Here is an 18,552-nt window from a genome sequence, read left to right as displayed (position 1 = left end):
ATTATGTGAATAGAACCTTGTTGTCGTAGGAAGAGGGGAAGGGATGAGACGAAGGAGGGAAATGAATAAAATGGTTTAAAAAATTTAAACCTCAAAGAAAGACAAAAAAATTTACCACCACAGTTTCAAAATATATTTTCTTTTGGGGTGGGATGTAGGTGTGAGTGTGTGTGTGGAGGAGGTGTTTTCTGCTTCAGCTGAAATGGGGGAAGAGACTAAGGCAGCATCTATGTTGCAGGACAGTATTTGAAAGATTCTGAGTATAGAAGCCAATCAGAATCATGGAATTAGAGTAGCTGGAGAAAGATTTGCATATTTACCGTGAACTTATTGAGAAATAACCACATAGTGATTAAGCAAATCCATACACTAGATAATAACTACCAGCCAATAAGAGTAGATGGATCCATTATACTGCAAAGCTGAGAAATAACTGTATATTGATTATGCAAATCAGCCACCCATGAACAGTGCATGAAATTGCATAACTGTGAAAAAAGTGCATAGCTCTTTATCAGTAATGGTGCATCACTTTCATATGCCAATTGGCTCAGGCAATTCTATTCTTGTATAAATAATAATTTATATCAAATTACAGCATCTGTGATCCAGAGAGTTTAACGATGTGAGATTAAATTGCATTAAAAGTTACTTAACGCTCCAGCTAGTTTAAGAACTGCAGCATACAGCACTTTAGCACAGTATCAGGACTTGGATTAGATTCTTCCGCAGTGTTTCTATGTTGCTTTGTTAAACTTCCTAATGCGGAATGTGCAATCTTTTAAGATTTTGGTGTCTGAAATGTCCTTATTAAAAAGAGGCAAAATGTAAAATTACTAAAGAAAATAAGTTTATAATGAAATTAACTTGTAAACAATGTACTCCAATGCATTTTCTTTCCAATTCCAAATGATTACTTCCTATGATGATCATCTTTGCCAACACCCTCCCATATCTTCACAACATATACAAACACACAGGATGCAGCTTAGATATGAAATCCAGGACTGACATAGCAAAGATGTTTAGAACAAGTTTATAAACATTCATTCTCTCTCTTTTTCTAAGTAACCCCTACACAGGCACTTTCACTGGTTTGGAGAGCTCTGTTATATCTGGTCAGATCAGTAACAACCTTTAATACCCACAATTACATTTTAACTAAATTTTATCTATAGTAGAGCTGCCCTACTATAAGTGTAGTAAGTTTTCTGATAAGGAAAAATATTATTCATATGAAAGGAAACTCTACAGCATTCAAAATTTACATGAAAAAGCCAATTTACATACTTACAATCCTAGTATATTTTAAAAAATAGTTTGTACTGATTAAACCCAATATAGCGTCCACTTTCCTGATTTCATTTCCCTGTTCACTCAAATTGAGTTTATTGCAGCATACTTCTCCTCTACCCACTCAAATATTATCATGTATTACTTGTAAAGTACCATAAATGTGTAAGGCACTTTAGAACAAAATTACTGGTTTTCTCCATCACATAATTTTTTCAAGGATTAAATGGGAGAGGATGCTGCAGGAATTGTGCAGTTAATATACAGATTATGCTTCATCACTTTCACAGTAAACACCACCAATGTTAAGTTTTATAGCAATTTTCTTTAATCATTTATAATGAGTCCACTTCCATCTGCACATGCATGCCTAATTATAAAAATTAACAAAAATAACGATAAATTAAAGAACTCTATAAAAGATGATAATCCCATTAGTTAACTGAAAGGCCTGACCAATGATGTACTGAAGCATGAACTTGTCAAAATTTAATTCTGAGGAACAATCACAGGGAACAATACCCAGAGAAGGGGCCTTCTAAAGAACATCTGCTGCTGGTCATAGAGAAGTCAACCACAGGGACAGACAGCAAGAGTGACCACGCAATCACAACTGGTAATGGGTAAGAGAAGGTAGTGATCTCTCAGGTAACTGACTCACAGATTAGGGAGCCAGCTACATTCAGTGGTAAAGACAAAGCGTGCACAGCAGTACTCATTCAAGTTTCATTAGATCCTGGCCACCATTTCCATGTTGTTCCTTTTCTTCTACCCTCACAAATATATCTTGAATGTTACTTAACACCAGTTCAATTTGTACACTCCCCATGATTCTATTTTTACGCAGATATGCACATCTGTATAAATGGGTCCCCTGTCAAAATTTCAAAGCCTATAGCAAACAATGGAGATGTTAGATCTCCCCAACAAAAAGTAAGGCAATCTAATTATAGGGATTGCTGCACATATATATTCACATACATAATTACTACTCTAGAAAGCAGAATGGATTAAAAGCTTTGTCCCTTATCTTTGAAAAAATTTTCTATAGTTCACGTTTATGAAGGAATCTAGGAAAACTAGTTAGAAAAAGCATTGACCAGGGATAGAGTAAGAGGACACTAAGAAAGATGTGATTTTATCAAGCAGAGTCAGCATGGATTCACAAAAAGGAAATCTTACTGAACATAACTGAGACTGTTTTACTGAGAAAATAAGAAGTTAGCAAGGGAAGGCATGGGGATGACTCACTTTAGGAATATGATACAGTATTGTGCACAGATTTATCTTCATGTTCAGTATATTTTATATATGAGGTGAGCTACTTAGGTGAATTTTGACACTGAAGATACTTGTGTGTGGAAGCAGCTTCAGAGGGAAGGACACAATTATTGGAATAATACAAGTATCAGCAGCAGAACCGATTTTATTTAGATTATACATTGATAAGAACCCAGAAGGAGGAACATGCAGTACAAGGAATAACTTTGTTAAGGATATTTAACTGGGTGGGCCAAGTCAATACAAAGGATGACAACATTTAAAAGGTTGTCAACAGGCGTAGCAGTCTAAGCAAATGGTTTTACAACTTACTGCAAAGAAAAATTAAAAAGCAAAGGCAAAAAATAGGAAGAGAGAACATTCCATAATAAGACACAGGATTCTCAGCAGGGACAAAAAATAGCTAGGAGATATTAATGGAAGAGTAGATTTGGTGGCATACTGAATGCCAGTTTGAAATATATGAATAGAAAGATCAATATTTAGTGCAAGAAATTACTGAACAATGTAAAGCAAAAAGCAAGCCCACAATATGAATGCTGTCCAGTTTGCGGCTCTGTACTCTCATAGGAAGAGAAACAGTAGGGAGGGGCAAGAGGAACAGACAAGAGAAAAGGACCTGAAGAAGAGCTCTGTGTAAGCGTGAGAGCTTGTCTCTCTCTCACCAACAGAAGTTGGGTCCAATAAAAGATATTACCTCACCCTTCTTGTCTCTCTAAGAAATAAAAAAACAATAATTCTTTGGAAAAATGCAGCTAAGTGCACCACCCATAGAAGCTGGAACTAGATTGTAGCAGTGCCTGAAGAAAGTCCACACCCACAGCAGGTACTGTGGTCCCCACTGGCCAATAGCTGTCTCTCCCCAGGAGGGGGCTGGCACTGTACAGTCCCAATGCCTAATATGCTGCCATTACCACTGCTACTAGGACATGTTGCCTTTACATTAGCATTTCCTCAAAGTACCCTCAGGAAGGTATAAAGACCTGCTAATCCTCCCAATAAAGGAGACAGAAAATCACCTATCCCCAAGGAACCATGGCCTCCAATGGACCTAGGTCTCTGTACCTCCAGGAACTCCCAACACCACCTACTCACCCACAAGCCCTCTGCTCCTCAGTAACCCTTGAATCCACTGGCCCCAGCACTCACCTATGCTCAGAGCCTACAACAAACTCTATTCCCAGAAAGAGCTCCCTACACCCAAGCAGCTACAGCACTCACTCACATCCCAAGAAGTCCCACGACCCTCCTACTCGTGAGTCACCCACCTAGAATCCCTACCGAGCACCATCAAGTACCTAGCCCAGCCAGAGCTAGGTGCTGCTAACGTTGGTACCGTGGAATGGATGGAGGTTGATACCAAGGATTGTGAAGTGGTTGTCAGTGCACGTGCCGTGCTAGCAGGCAGCAGCAAAGTCTGCGGTTTTGCGGACCGGCTTGGTGTCAAGCGCGTAGTTGGCTCTGTTGGTAACAAGGCATGGGATTTTTCTTTCCCCTTAGTGATGGTACCAGATTTAGCCCGCTTGGGGTCTCTTGGTCTCATGGTGCTCACGGTACCAGAGGGTTCCACAGCTTTGGCCGTGAAAGGAGCCATTGCAGTCTGCACTGCCAGGGTTTGTTGGTCTGGGAAACGCCGTTTCTTGGCAGAGTCCCATACTGGTGAATTTGTAGCCTGCTTTTTTGAAATTTTCTTGGCGAGTTGCTCCTTATTCAGAGCCATGGAAGACAGACCTCTGTCAGAGGCTGTGGATGGAAATCTCCATCCAGGAGAGGTTTTTGGTTCTGACTCAGATGCCAGTCTGAGACACTTTTCCATAAGGAGGAGTTTAAATTGCAGGTCTCTTGCTTTCCTACTCCAGGCTTTTAGATTGTGGCAGTGTGAGCACTTCGGCAGTGTGTGTCTCTTGCCTAAGCAATGGACAGACTGCAAGTACCTGTCTGAGACCAGTATTGAGAGTCTGCAGGTGAAGCAGCATTTAAGACCCAGGTAACCAGGCACGCCACGCAGGTGAGCATTCCCCCCCCCCCTTTTAAGGGGAAACTAAAACTCTATTCTAAAGATTACAACAGAAAATTAAACTTCTATTTTGAGACAAAAAAACAGTTATTTTTAAAACAAGAATTAATGGGGACAGAAAGAAGTAATTACACCTAATACTAACTAAGTCTAACTGATGAACAAACTATGCTAATTAGATTAGGCACAGAGGTGCTGCTCGAAGCTCCAACTCGAGTCAAAGGCAGTAGAGAAGGAACTGAGGAGGGGTTCATCGCACAGCACCAGATAACAGCCTGAAGCAGCGCAAGATGGGGACCATGCATGTACGACCCAATCAGGCACTGCTACTACAAATCTCCGTTTATGAGCGCAGGGGTGCACGAACACCTAAAGTGAAGCACCCACAGGGACATCACACAAAGAAATATTTTTTAAATTGTTTACCAGATTCTCTTTAGATTCTTACGCGTCTATTACTTTGGGGAAAGTGAGAGAGGGTAAAGCATATTACAAACACATCACCTGAAACATGGGTTGCAGCTATAACAAGCAAACACAATGCTCCCAAGAAGAAAGAGCTAACTATGTAGCCCTCCAAACGTCAGAGAGGCAGAGTACTTGGCAGTAACTGTACATCCTTGTAGGGTGCCTCTGTATATCCACTCCTGAGAAGAATGCCCCCTCATGCTTTGAGGCTACAGGTGGCACTCTATCCAGGAATGGGAACATACAGAGGCCCATGAAGAAAATGCAGTTTACAATCTTAGATAAACTTCCAAGTAAAAGGAATAATTTCATTGCTGCTTAGTACACCAGGTACATCCAAACAGGCATGCACTTCCCAATGTTCTGATTTCAAAGGAAAATCAGATTTCAAAAACAGCAGAGGAGTAACTTTAGGAATATGGCCATGATGGGGACAACAAGGCACTAAAAATGGAAGAAAACGTTCAAATTCCACCCCCCATACATATATGGGTGGGTAGAAGGAACAATGCATAAGTGGAGTACTACAAATCTGATTCAGCTAACAAAAATTAACAGAGCAATATATGCTTGGGGAGGCAGAAGGTATCTTCAAAATCCCCCATCCCTCAATAAACAAAAACAGAGAAGAGAATGGAGAAAGGTTACCACGGGAAACAAACCCAACAAGATCAGATCCCATCCCTCTACCACACACAAACTGCCAGAGCATATAGACAATTAAAATCATATAAAACGCACAAACAACTAAAAACCTAAAATTAACTTGGTGTTTCCACTTCAAACACTTCTTCACAAAAAGGATTAAAAAATACAATTCACAGCTGCTGAAGAGTTCTGAAAATGATGTTCACGTCTACACAGCTGACCACAATCAAAAAAATGAAGCCCATACAAGAAAGCATGAGTCTCCCTTTCATTTTCAATGGGTGTCCCTTAGAGTTTCTGCTAATGCCTATTCTTTTTCCAAAGTTTTTTCAGCAGTTAGCTTTGTATCTTTCCATCCTGCAGTTGATTTCATTTCAGATTAATAAAATACAGCACATTGAAATGCAGTCCCCTGGGATAGAGGGAACCAGCCAAGAGACTGTAAGAACAGTTGCAAAAAAGACAGAACTTTGGCCATGGAGACTAGGCAAATATTTACTCTTCTGAAAAAAATGCCACATTAACTTCAAATGACAAAGAAGAAAAGACAAGACCTACAGATAGCTATCTATATGGGATTTACTTTACCTAATTCAGAAGAATGAAGGGTTGAGTTAACTCTGTTCCATATATTCCAAGGTTTATGCCACAACTGCTATGGCATCCTCTCCAGTTTGAACCTTTATAAACACTTTAAAATTAAAAACATTTTAAATTCCTATTTCAAAGAGTAGAAAATGGAATATATTTTGATGTAGCTTGTCAACATAAATTGCATAATGGGTATTACTAAATAATAATAATGGGTATTACTATATAAAATAAGATGAGCAAGGCCCTTTAATATCACTTTTTTACATCTCTGGGCTTCTAATTCACTGTCCTTTGTCACCAGCTCATGACTGACATCACATGCTGCACTGTTTCCATGACAAAGTCTGACTGGGAAGGTTTAGTAATTCAACAGTTTCTAAACTTATCATGAGGCAATCTGGGCCACCATTTAGTCAGCCCACATGCTCAGGGACGTGCACAAGTGCGGGGTGGGGGTGGCACCAAGTAGGGGCACAGCTCCCCACCCCTAATAATCACTGAGGGCACAGAACTCTTCGGGCTCCGGGGTCACGGTGGTACAGGAAAGGGGAGAGTGAGCTCCTACTACAGCAGTGTGCATGTGTGGGTGGGGGGAAGCAAGCTCCTCTTGGGGCTGCAGCAGGGTGCAAGGGGAGAGTGAGCTCCTAAATTGCAGCATTCTCAGATATTTAACTCAACATGGTTCACACAATACCCCCAAAAACCACCAGAGGGTAAACAGGGGATCAAAGCAGCTGGAATTATTGTCCCAAAAGCTGACAGCGCCCTGATTTTTGGAAGGGTGAAAACTGTATACATGTCGCAATATCAAGATGGTGTGTCCACTAACTATGCAGCTACAAAATTGTGAAAGGAAATTAAATACAATAAACTTTTTGCTAAATAGTGTTCTCTCTCTAACTTCACGCTACCAAACCGCTTTTAGCTTGACTCACTGTGACATTGTATTTGCAGCACACGTAAAATCTGAAACTTCCCACTTTGTGCAGATAAAAATAAGAATAAGGCCTACATCAGGTACTGTTAAAGGACTATGGTACATGAACTAAAATACACTTAAAGTCTACATAATAGAGTGAGTTAAAACAGAACTACAACTTCAAACTAGTAAACACACTAGTGTTCAAAATATAATTAATTTTGACCATAAGAACGTAAGAATGGCCATACTGAGTCAGACCAATGGTGCATCTAGCCCAGTATCCAGTTTGCTTACAGTGACCAATGCCAAAAGCTTCAGAGAGAATGAACAGAACAAGGCAATTTTGAGTGATCTATCCCTGATGTCCAGTCCCAGATTCTGGTAGTCAGACGTTCAGGGACACCCAGAGCAGAGGGAGCATCCCTGACCATCTTGGCTAATAGCTATTGATAGACCTATGTTCCATGAACTTAGGTAATTCTTTTTGGAACAGTTATACTTTTGGCATTCCCAATATCCCCTGGCAATGAATCCACAACTTAACTGCACTGTATGAAGAAATACTTCTTTATGTTTCTTTTAAATCTGCTGCCTATTAATTTCATTGAGTGACTCCCCCCCACTTCCTTGTGTTATTGTGATGGGGTAAATAACATTTCCCTATTCACCTTCTCCACACCATTTATGATTTTATAGACCTCTATCATACGCCCCCCCACCCCCCTTTCATCATCTCTTTTCTAAGCTGAACAGTCCCAGTCTTTTTACTCTCTCCACATATGAACGCTGTTACATACCCTTAAATCATTTTTCTTGCCCTTCTCTGTACTTTTTCTAATTCTATTATATCTTTTTTGAGATAGGGTGACCAGAACTGCACACAGTATTCAACGTGAGGGCATGTCATGGCTTTTTATAGTGGCATGATATTTCCATTTTATTATCTATCCCTTTCATAATGGCTCCTAACATTCTGTTAGCTTTTTGAATCACCACTACTACACACTGATCTTCAATCTTGATCACAAAAATGATTACTAAAATTAGTTTCAACAGGAAAGCTTCCTTCAGTTTTAAATACAGTTTAGTGCCAGTTTACAGTGAAGGACCTTTTAAATATATAAACATCACATTAATATTCCATTTGAAAGTCTGAATTTAAGACAGACTTCAGAACATGTAACATGGCATAGGGAGCCTAAGACAACCAAAACAAACTGTTTTGACAGATCATCTTATCTGAATGTCTGAATGAACAATTACCTCCACTCACATTCAGACACATTGTGTTTTTCATTGAAGACTTACCTAGTAAGAACAGAATCTTAAATAAAAAGGTAGAAAAAAGTTGATTTTACAGAGATTATACTATAGCAGATTTTGTAACTAGTTTTTCATCACAAACCTCCCCCCCCTACTTTTTGTTTAAATCAAGATTTTTTTCCCCGGGTTAGCTTCAGAATCAAGTATGGGTATCATGACAGTTATCTCCATGACAAAGTTCTTTACAAAACTTGAAACCACAACTGGAAACTACTATTAGTTTAAATATATCAATGTGTCACGCATCAGAAATTTGAGGCTTTCAACTTCTAAGCATTTAACACTGAATTCTATATGTAACTATTATATTTTTCCCTCTCTCATTGCATCACATCTACTGACAGATTTGATTTATGTAGATGCACAGATGAGGCACATGATAGTCCTTTCTGGGCTCATGACACATTTTAAACTTTGATGGCCTGTTACGACCCAGAAAATACCTTTAGTGCAGAAAAAGTCTGACTTACTAAATATTTCTTACCATAGATATATACACATTAACTTAAGTACCAAATAAGTACATTGTCTACACAACTGTGGTGGCTCCCGATCTGTCGGGCTTCACTCTCATAACCTTGGGAGTCATAACACTGCTCAGGTTTGGCCTTGCAGTCAGCTGGGCCAAATCTGTGTGAGGTGACATTGAGACTTGGCACATAGGGTTGCAGTGCCACTCACTCAAATTTGGCCTGGTTGGCCCCCATTCTCATCATGACAGAGGGGCAACTGGGCCAAACCTGAGTGGAGTTGTGATCCCGTGCACCAAGGTGCAATGCCCAGACCAATAAGCCAAGCCATTATCGTGGGGTATGTGGATAGCAGGCTCTGCAACCCACCTCCAACCCAAAGCATGGCTCAACGTCCTACCTCAGGGCATCCCATGTGGCCCTTTGACACATTCTGGCAACTCAATTTTGGGTCCCAATCCACAGGTTGAGAAAAACCTGTGATAGTCTAACAGCATGTTCTTAATATATAGAATGGCAAGACGGCTGTGAAGAAGTGGGAGGTTTCTGTTATATTTTTATTAACGATATGTATGGCAATGACTTCCTTGACTAAGGATTGCTACTCAGCGGGTGCAGAAGAGTTAAATGCTCCTCAGGCAGAGCATGAGACATGAAGTATCTGTAGCATTTAACAGTATGGGGTGATATGACTGGGTCGTTAAAGACTGACTGAAACCAACCCATATCAACGGAGGATCGGAAAGATAATGGGAACCTCAAAGACTGAACTACTGACACCTAACAATGGGAAACTCCAGCAGGCAGAACATGTAAACTCAGCAGGGATACCACAGGAGGACACCAATATACAAAGAAGTGACAGAAGACTACAATAAAAGCTGACCTTTGGGGAGAGACAGAAGTTCTCACCTTGCACTGACAGAAAGAGAGAGAGAGCAAGCAAGCCAAGATGAATTCCACAGCAGCTTGGCTGGATGGAGCTCTGGCTTTAGCCATATGGTCTACATCTTAACCTTTGCTTCTCTATATGCCAACCAAAATATTTCCTGATGCTTGTGTTCCAGGTGACTAATAAACTCTACTCTCTTTTGAAAAGAATGTCTGGTGTCATTGCAAATATTTGCTGAGATGCATTGGTCTCTGAGGAGAGTGAAAGTCTTTGAACAGGAATCTGTGTCAGCCTGACTTGCTGGGCAGTGCTCATAGAGAGAAGTAGGAGTGCTGGAGCTCAGAGGCTTAGTATTGGAGGTGTTGAGGCTGGGTGGCCTCCCCTTAAGTAAGAGTGGGACTCTTTGAGGGTCCAGCACACTAAAGAGGTACTTTCAAAGGACTATTTAAAAGCTGGGTCACAGTGCTGATCCTGTGGCACAAACTCAAATGCTGTCTTGGACTGCATCAAACCCAAGCATTTTCAAAAATTTTCCCTACACAGATATAGCATTCATACAATTCCACCAGTTTTACCACAGAACAGAGGCTCATGTGTTTTTACCAGCATGTTGTCTAATCTTGTTCAGAGATGGTCTATCTGATGTGGTGACAAAAAACACCAGTCCCTGGTCAACACTAACTCCTCCATAGTTTTTAACACCAGAGTCATACTGGTGCTACAACAATAATGGGAGAATTTCTGAAAATGCTCAGTAGAGGCAAGCCTTAAAGTGAATTAAAAGGTGTGAAGGGTGCTAAAATATACATTACATTAGGAGCAAGAGAAAGACAGAGGAAAGCATAGGTTCACTTCTTAGCAAGGAAGGGGAGCTCACAGCAAACAACACAAAGAAATCTGAAACATTTAATACTTATTTTGCTTCAGTTTTCTCTAAAAGGTTAACTGTGACCAGATGCTTAATATAATTAATATTAACAACAAGGGGGGAGGAACATAAGCCAAAATAGGGAAAGAACAGAATAAAGAACATTTAAGTTAATTAGATGGATTCGTGTTGACAGGGTCTGATGAAATTCACCCAGACTACTTAAGGAACTAGCTGAAGCAATCTCAAAACTATTAGTGATTATCTTTGAGAATTTATGGAGGACAGGTGAGGTCCCAAAGCTCCGGAGAAGGGCAAACATAGTACCTATCTTTAAAAAGGAAAACAAAGAGAATCTGGTGAATTACAGACCAGTCATCCTAACTTTGATATCTGGAAAGATACTGGAACAAATTATTAAGTAAGCAATTTGTAAGTACCTAAATAATAATTTTCTGTGATAAAAAATTCTCCAATTAAGAAAAACACCATAAAAATCCATGTTTTTCTTCGATTGAAATCAAACACTGAATTTTAGTTTCTCTAGCCACAAGGTATATAGGTATCAGTTGAACATGTTTTACTGATATACAGTAGAACTCCATTTAACCAAGCCTCCATTATCTGGCTCTCTGTACTAACTGAACCACCAACCCCCTGGCGCTGACAGCAACCGGAGGCTCTGGCTGTCAGCCCCAAACCCCCCATAGCCCATTACTGACAGCTGGAGGCCCTCTCCCCAGCTTAAAATAAGAGATAGAAAACTCTGCCAATTCTCCTGATTATCCACATTTTTGTTTAGCCAGTCTGGCCCTGGTCCCAATTAGATCAGATAAATGAGGTTCTACTGTAAATTTAAAGCACCTTCAAAAAATCAACCACAAGAGGGGGAGGTTGTGCAAACTGAATAAATGACACTGGTATTTTCAGAAAAATTTAGTTAATCGTTAATATATGTTTTTATTTTTTCACAAAATGTAAAAACTAAACATTCTTTGTAAAAACACAAATTCTGCGTTTTTCCATGACAAACAGACTTCTAGGACCCCTAGCCGTAAGTATCAGTAAATACGGATTTGTCAAGAACAAATCATGCCTAACCAACCTCATTTCCTTCTTTGACAGGGTTACTGGCCTAGTGGATGGGGGGAAAGCTGTAGACATGATATATCTTGATTTTAGTAAGGTTTTTAACACAGTTCCATAGGACATTCTCATAAGCAATCTAGAGAAATATGGTCTAGATCAGTGATACTCAGACTGATGCTCGCGAACGGCAAGTCGCTCTTTAATGTGTCTTCTTCAGCTCTTTGCAGCACAAGATATTAGAATACCTGGTTAATAATTAAATCACACATGAGGATGGTTTTACTAGGTTATTAACCAATTGTTGTTGGTAAAATAAAAATACTTGGTCAGTCATTTTGCTGTGAGAATAATATATATTTTATATAAACTAATTCCAGAGGGGTAGACGTGTTAGTCTGTATACAGCAAAAACAACGAGAGTTTTGTGGCACTTTAAAGACTAACAAATTTAATTTTTGTAGGCATAAGCTCATCAGCTGAGTCTCACGAAAGCTTATGCCTACAAAAATTAAATTTGTTAGTCCTTAAAGTGCCACAAAACTCTCGTTATATAAACTAAGTATATCCCCCTTCATACTGTTTAAATATGAGTATATAGTACTATAGTAAATGAAACGATGAATTCACACTACTGTTGTTCTTTTGGGTAATACTGATCACTAATTTGACTCCTGAATCGCTGTGGTCTGAATACCACTGGTCTAGATGAAATTACTATAAGTTAGGTGCACAACTGCTGAAAGACCATACTCAAGAAGTACTTATCAATGGTTTGCTCTTAGATTGGGGGAAGGTTTCTAGTGGGATCTTGAAGGTATCTGTCCTGGGTTTGGTACTATTCAACATTTTCATTACTGACTTGGATAATAGAGTGGAGAGTAAGCTTAGAAAATCTGAGGATGAAACCACATTGAGAGAAGTACCAAGTACTTTGGAGGACAGGATTAGAATTCAAAAGGACCTAGACAAACACAAGAATTGGTTTGAAATCAGTAATATGTAATACAATAAAGAAACACACACTACTACACTTAGGAAGGAAAAATCAAAAGCACAAATACAGAATGGAAATAACTGCCTATCCAGTTATACTGCAGAAAAGGATCTGGGGGTTATAGTGGATCACAAATTGAATATGAGCCAACAATGTGATGCAGCTACAAAAAAGGCAAACATTCTGGGGTGTATTAACAGGAATGTTGTATGTCAAACATTTTTACACATGCGAAATAACATGGAATAAAACAAAAAACCCTCACCCCACAGTGACAGCTCCTATAGCTCCTTTCCTGTGGAACTGGCTCCCTGTTTTAGAAATGCAACTTGGTGCAACCAGGTTGCAGCACCACTTGCTCAGGTTCGGCCCAGCTGCCCCTATATCATGATGGAGGTTGGAGGCTGGGGATGTCCTGGGCCAAATCTGAGAGAGGCATTGTGACCTGATGCACAGGATCTCAGTGCCACTTGTTCAAGTCATGATAGGGCGATGGGGACAAACCCAAACAATGCTGCAACGCTGTGCACCACGTTGCAATACTGGAGCAAGGAACCGGGTCCAGCCACATGAGACCAGAGCTACCGCTAAGGGGTAAGTGCAAAGAGGGCTCACTCACCAACATCCCCCAGAGTCTCACATCTTTGAAGGGCAGGATCCTTCTTTCACTCTCACCCCGCATGGGACAGGACCCCATCCCCTGTGCCCCACATGTAGATAAAACGAAATAAATTCCCAAAATATAAAATGAAAAGTTATAAAAATAAAAAGGATTTCACAGGGCTCTAAGCATAGGGTCTAATTTTGGGCACTACACTATAAGAAAGATGTGGACAAATTGGAGAAAATCCAGGGGAGAACAACAAAAATTATATAAGGTTTAGAAAACCTGACCTATGAGGAAAGATTTAAAAACTGGGTATGAGAAAGAAAAGTAAAAAACTGGGTAAGAGAAAAAGCTTCTTGAGAAAGAAGACTGAGGATTTTATTATTGTATTACATATTACATAGCATAATCAGTTGTTCTAACTAAGGGTCAAATCGTTACCTGGTTTGCAGAGTGATACAAGGGAGGTGCATCATTCACATTACTGCAGGAGGCTCTGGAGAGCTGTCCCCCTCACTTGGGCAGGGATGGGTGGGGATTGGATGGACTTTGATTTCCCAACCATCAGAGCCGCTGCTAGGAAACATACATGGCACAGTTTACTCACTACATGGGAGCAGCGGAGGACACTGGGAAGGAGACTGTGACTGGGTCTGAACCTTCCTTCTGGACTACTCTTGGGACAGTGCAAGAAGACTCTGCCCCTTATTCTGGCTTCAGGGAAATGCCACTATTAGATGAGTCTGGATTCATCAATTGTTTTTATGGGGGATGCAAATGATGAAGGAATCCAACCACAAACATCTGCTAGGGTGTGCGTGTGCCTGGCTAGTATTTTTCTATGCATTTTGGATCTCTTTCATAAGTATAATTTATCACAATATAAGACTTCGAAAGTATGTTTCTTACAAAACATTAATGCGAAGTAAAAAAAAATCAATGGTCAGACAAGATTATTGAATATATGAAAAACTTCAAGTTTTATTTTCTTTCAAGGATTTCACTTGAAAATAACTGCTGCATTGAAATACTAATATTAAAGATTTCAAATAAAGTACCTACATGCATAGCTTTTGTTGGCTTCATATCAAAGGACTCTGAACTACATTTTTTCTTCCAATTTGAGAGTACAATAGTGCAACCGAGAGACCAAATGGAAGTTGTGTAGTCAACCAGGAAGTTATTTAAAAATAATTTTTTTAGTACAAAAAAATCCCCACAGCATCTTTGTTTAAATTCAGAACTATTTCTTGCTCCCCTGTTTCTCACCTCATCACAAAGTAGAAACTCCTCTCTGTTTCTGAGTGAAACATAGACTCGAACTTTAAGACCAGAAGGGACCATTGTGATCACTTAGTCTGAACTCCTGCAAATCATAGGCCACAGAACCTCAGCCACCGATTCATCTAATAGACCCATAACCTATGGCTGAATTACTGAAGTCCCCAGATCATGTTTTAAAGACTTCATATTACAGAGAATCCACCATTTATTCTAATTTAAACCTGTAAGTGACCCTTGCCCCATGCGGCAAAGGAAGGTGAAAAACCCGCAGGGTATTTGCCAATTTGACCCGGGGGAAAATTCCTTCTTGACCCCAAATATGGCAATCAGTTGGACTCTAAGCATGTCGGCAAGATCCATCAGCCAGAGACCTGGGAAACAATTCTCTATGGTAACTCAGAGCCCTTCCCATCTAGTGTCCCTCTCTGGTCATTGGGGATATTTCCTACTAGTAGTAGCAAATCTCATCATACTATCCCCACCACAAATTTATCAAGCTCAGTCTTGAAGTCAGTAAAGTTTTTTGCCCTGACTGCTCCTCTTGGAAAGCTGTTTCAGAACTTCACCCTCTGATGGTTAGAAACCTTCATCTAATCTCTAGCCTAAATTTGCAGGTGGCCAGTTTATATCTATTTGTTCTGATATCAATAGTGGTGCTTAACTAAAGAACATAAGGATAGCCATAACAGTTCAGACCAATGGTCCATCTAGCCCAGTCTCCTGTCTTCCAACAGTGGCCAGTGCCAGGTGCTTGAGAGGGAATGAACGGTACAGGTAACTTAAACAACTCCTCTCCCTTCCTGTTATTTATCCCTCTGATGTATTTAGAGAGAAATCATATCTTCCCTCAGCCTTCGTTTGGTTAGTCTAAACAAGCCAAGCTCCTTGAGTCTCCTCTCTAAAGGCATGTTTTCCATTCCTCAGATCATCCTCGTGACCCTTTTCTGCACCTGTTCCAGTTTGAGTGCATCTTTCTTAAACATGGGAGACCAGAACGGCACATAGCATTCTAGATGAGATCTCACTAGTTCCTTGTATAATGGTAATCATACTTCCTTATTTGTAGTGGAAATACAACCAGAATTGCATTGGCCAACTTAGTTTGCTCATCCTAACTTTGAATTCTTCTACACCTTTTGGGAAGAAAATATTAATTTGGAATTTCTGTCTTAATAAAGATTTTTAAATCATTCATGAAATATGGTTTCATACATTTTTGGTAGATAATGGTTTTTCCATGTATTTTCTAAATGCTAGCACTTTAATGTTTAGACTTCTGAGGTTTCAATGTTTTTATCTTTTTTCTTACAAGAAATGTTCAGCAGCTGTACACAATTAATTGGATCAACTGGTCTAATTTAAACAAGGGTGTTTTGCCTAAGTAAGCAGCAATGCACACCATGTATCAGAGGACAGGGTCTAGTTCTTTCAATAGCTGTAAATGTCTTTTTGTATTTGCCAACTGTTTGTGATAGACACATATATAAATAGGTATAAAAACAAGTGAGAGCCTGATTGTCAGAAATGCTGCATATCTTGAGTTTTCAAGATATGCAATACAAAACATTCCATAACAGAGGACTGCATCAAGCAACAAGCTTCTCTGTTTATAAAACAGATTTTTCAGAGCTACATGATTACTACACTACTTATTGGAGCTGGAATGAAATTGGAAAAATATTATGCGTATGTATTTATTTCAGGTTTTTAAGTGAATATGTTTCATCCGGTAATTTTTGTTGCCATTATTCTGACAACGTGTTAATTGGAACTAACTCGGAAGTAATGCCAGATCAGAATCTAGTGCAGCAACCCACATTTCAAGATTTCACTCAATTTCATAATTACCTCTGCTTCATGAAGAAGCAGCAGGCAAGGGATCTCATTACACTACAACGTCAGCATACTCGCAAAGACAAAACAAAAGGCTACAATACAAAGAAAGCAACATTCAAATTTTGAAGACTCCCTCTCCCACCTCAGTTTAAGACCTCTTGTCATCTGTAACAGACTTATCTGTAACAAAGCCTTCCTACGAGATAAACAAGCACATTCATCCAATTTTCCTAATGGCCTATTATCAATGTTCATATAACAAGAAAATAATTATTTATAAGTATAGTTTTAACAAGTCTATTGAAACCTTTTTAGTGTCTTAGATTGAATTAGGTCTTAGACTGAATTCCTGTACACTTGACATTAAGGCAGGGGGCAAATTAAAATATACAATCAAGTAATTTTGGAGTGAAACATTAAAACAGCACATTCAAAGTAAAACAGTGGTCACTATTTGAAAAGTTAACAATCCAGTATTTGGTTCTGGTCAGTCCAAGTTCAAAAAAGGTATAGCAGAAAAACAGATGGGATCCAGAGACAAGTGACAAAATAATAACAGTTTCAAGGTTTTGCACATGAGGAGATACCGAAAGAATCAGGGCTGTTTAAAATGAGAGAAGAGACTAATTAGAGAATACATGATAGGAGTGTTTAAAATGAGTGCTAGAATTACCTTTTCTATACCATTCATTTCCCCCTCCCATAATACAAAAATAAGAGGACAGCCAATGAAACTGAAAGGCAACATTTAAGCTGACACAAGGAAATACAATATATAATAAGCCTGTGAGACTCACTGCCACATGTAACCGAGGAAAGAGTTTACTATAATTCAAAGGAGGATCAGCGATTTATGTGAGTTAATAAGAACACTGATACTTACATTAGATAGCATTAAAATGTATAAGGGATATAAACCCTCTTTTTCAGGACATACAGCAAAAGCTAATTGAAGGTATCAGTGAAGAAACTTCTTCATCTGCACAGGTTATTTCCCATTACAGGTTCTATTTAACCTTCCTTTTATGCATCCAGTACTGACCACTCAGACAGTCTGGATATCAGACTAGATCTGGACCACTGATCCAGTATGGCAATTCCTAATAGTGAATCAAAATTTCAGAAATGTGGAAACTGTAGCCTATTCTTTTCCACAGTTCCCACTTGAGAGTACTTATAATTTTATATATTTACACATATTTGTATATTTGTGTTGATAATGATTAGTACAGTTAGGAAAACAAAAATACTTTTCTTCAATCATGGTAAATGAAAAATGGAACTTTTAGAATATTTCATTTTTCCCCCTGACTAAGTAACAAAACCAGAACTGTACCCAACCCCAGAGGTCATGCGTTATTTCATGGAGCCACTGAACAGTTTCAAAACTTAGAACTCTTCATTAACCCTCGTTATTCAAATTAGATCAATATCTCACACTCTTTACAGACACTGCATGACTCCCTTCATTTTAGTTATTTATTTTTATTTGAAAGGTATTAATGAAACTTGAAGTGAAATTATGGGCTTACTGAACTGAATGGGAGTTTTGCCAGTAAGGGGCAGGATTTCACACAGTATTTTCTCAGAAAAAAACCCCAAAACCACCAAAACAATCCACGTAATCTAAAATGACTACGAATTCAACAACAAATGCCAGAAGTGTACTTTAAACCTAGTGTGCCATGTTTTCAAGCTCTTAAAAATGCATTCCTTTGTTCATTTTCTGTAATGTTTGACATTTATTTGTACGCCTATCTTCAGGAGAACTTTTACTTTACAAAATTATGAATGATCTCCCATGCACAATCTAAAAGGATCTACCAAGTAAGCACAACAGAGATTATACATATACATACTGTTCATCTTCATGCCCATTTATCCTGCAGCATAATGTTAAAATAAGTAATAACTGAAGAGATTTGGAATAAATTATAAAATCAAATGTTTTCTATTTCTTTTTCTT

At 39.0% G+C, this 18,552-nt stretch overlaps 1 protein-coding gene across 3 annotated transcripts in view; it reads right to left on the bottom strand.

Moving 5' to 3' along the window:
* TTC7B (tetratricopeptide repeat domain 7B) overlaps positions 1-18,552 on the bottom strand; it is a 277,659-nt gene that overhangs the window by 195,120 nt on the left and 63,987 nt on the right. The gene's annotated exons all lie outside the window — the stretch shown is intronic.

Source organism: Emydura macquarii, unplaced genomic scaffold (genome assembly GCF_026122565.2).
Source record: "Emydura macquarii macquarii isolate MOO-44397 ecotype Brisbane River unplaced genomic scaffold, CSIRO-AGI_Emac_v2 contig_1713, whole genome shotgun sequence".
In the NCBI taxonomy this organism is placed as follows: domain Eukaryota; kingdom Metazoa; phylum Chordata; order Testudines; family Chelidae; genus Emydura; species Emydura macquarii.
Note: the sequence above shows the minus strand (reverse complement) of the source record. Positions and strands in the feature narration are given on the sequence as shown.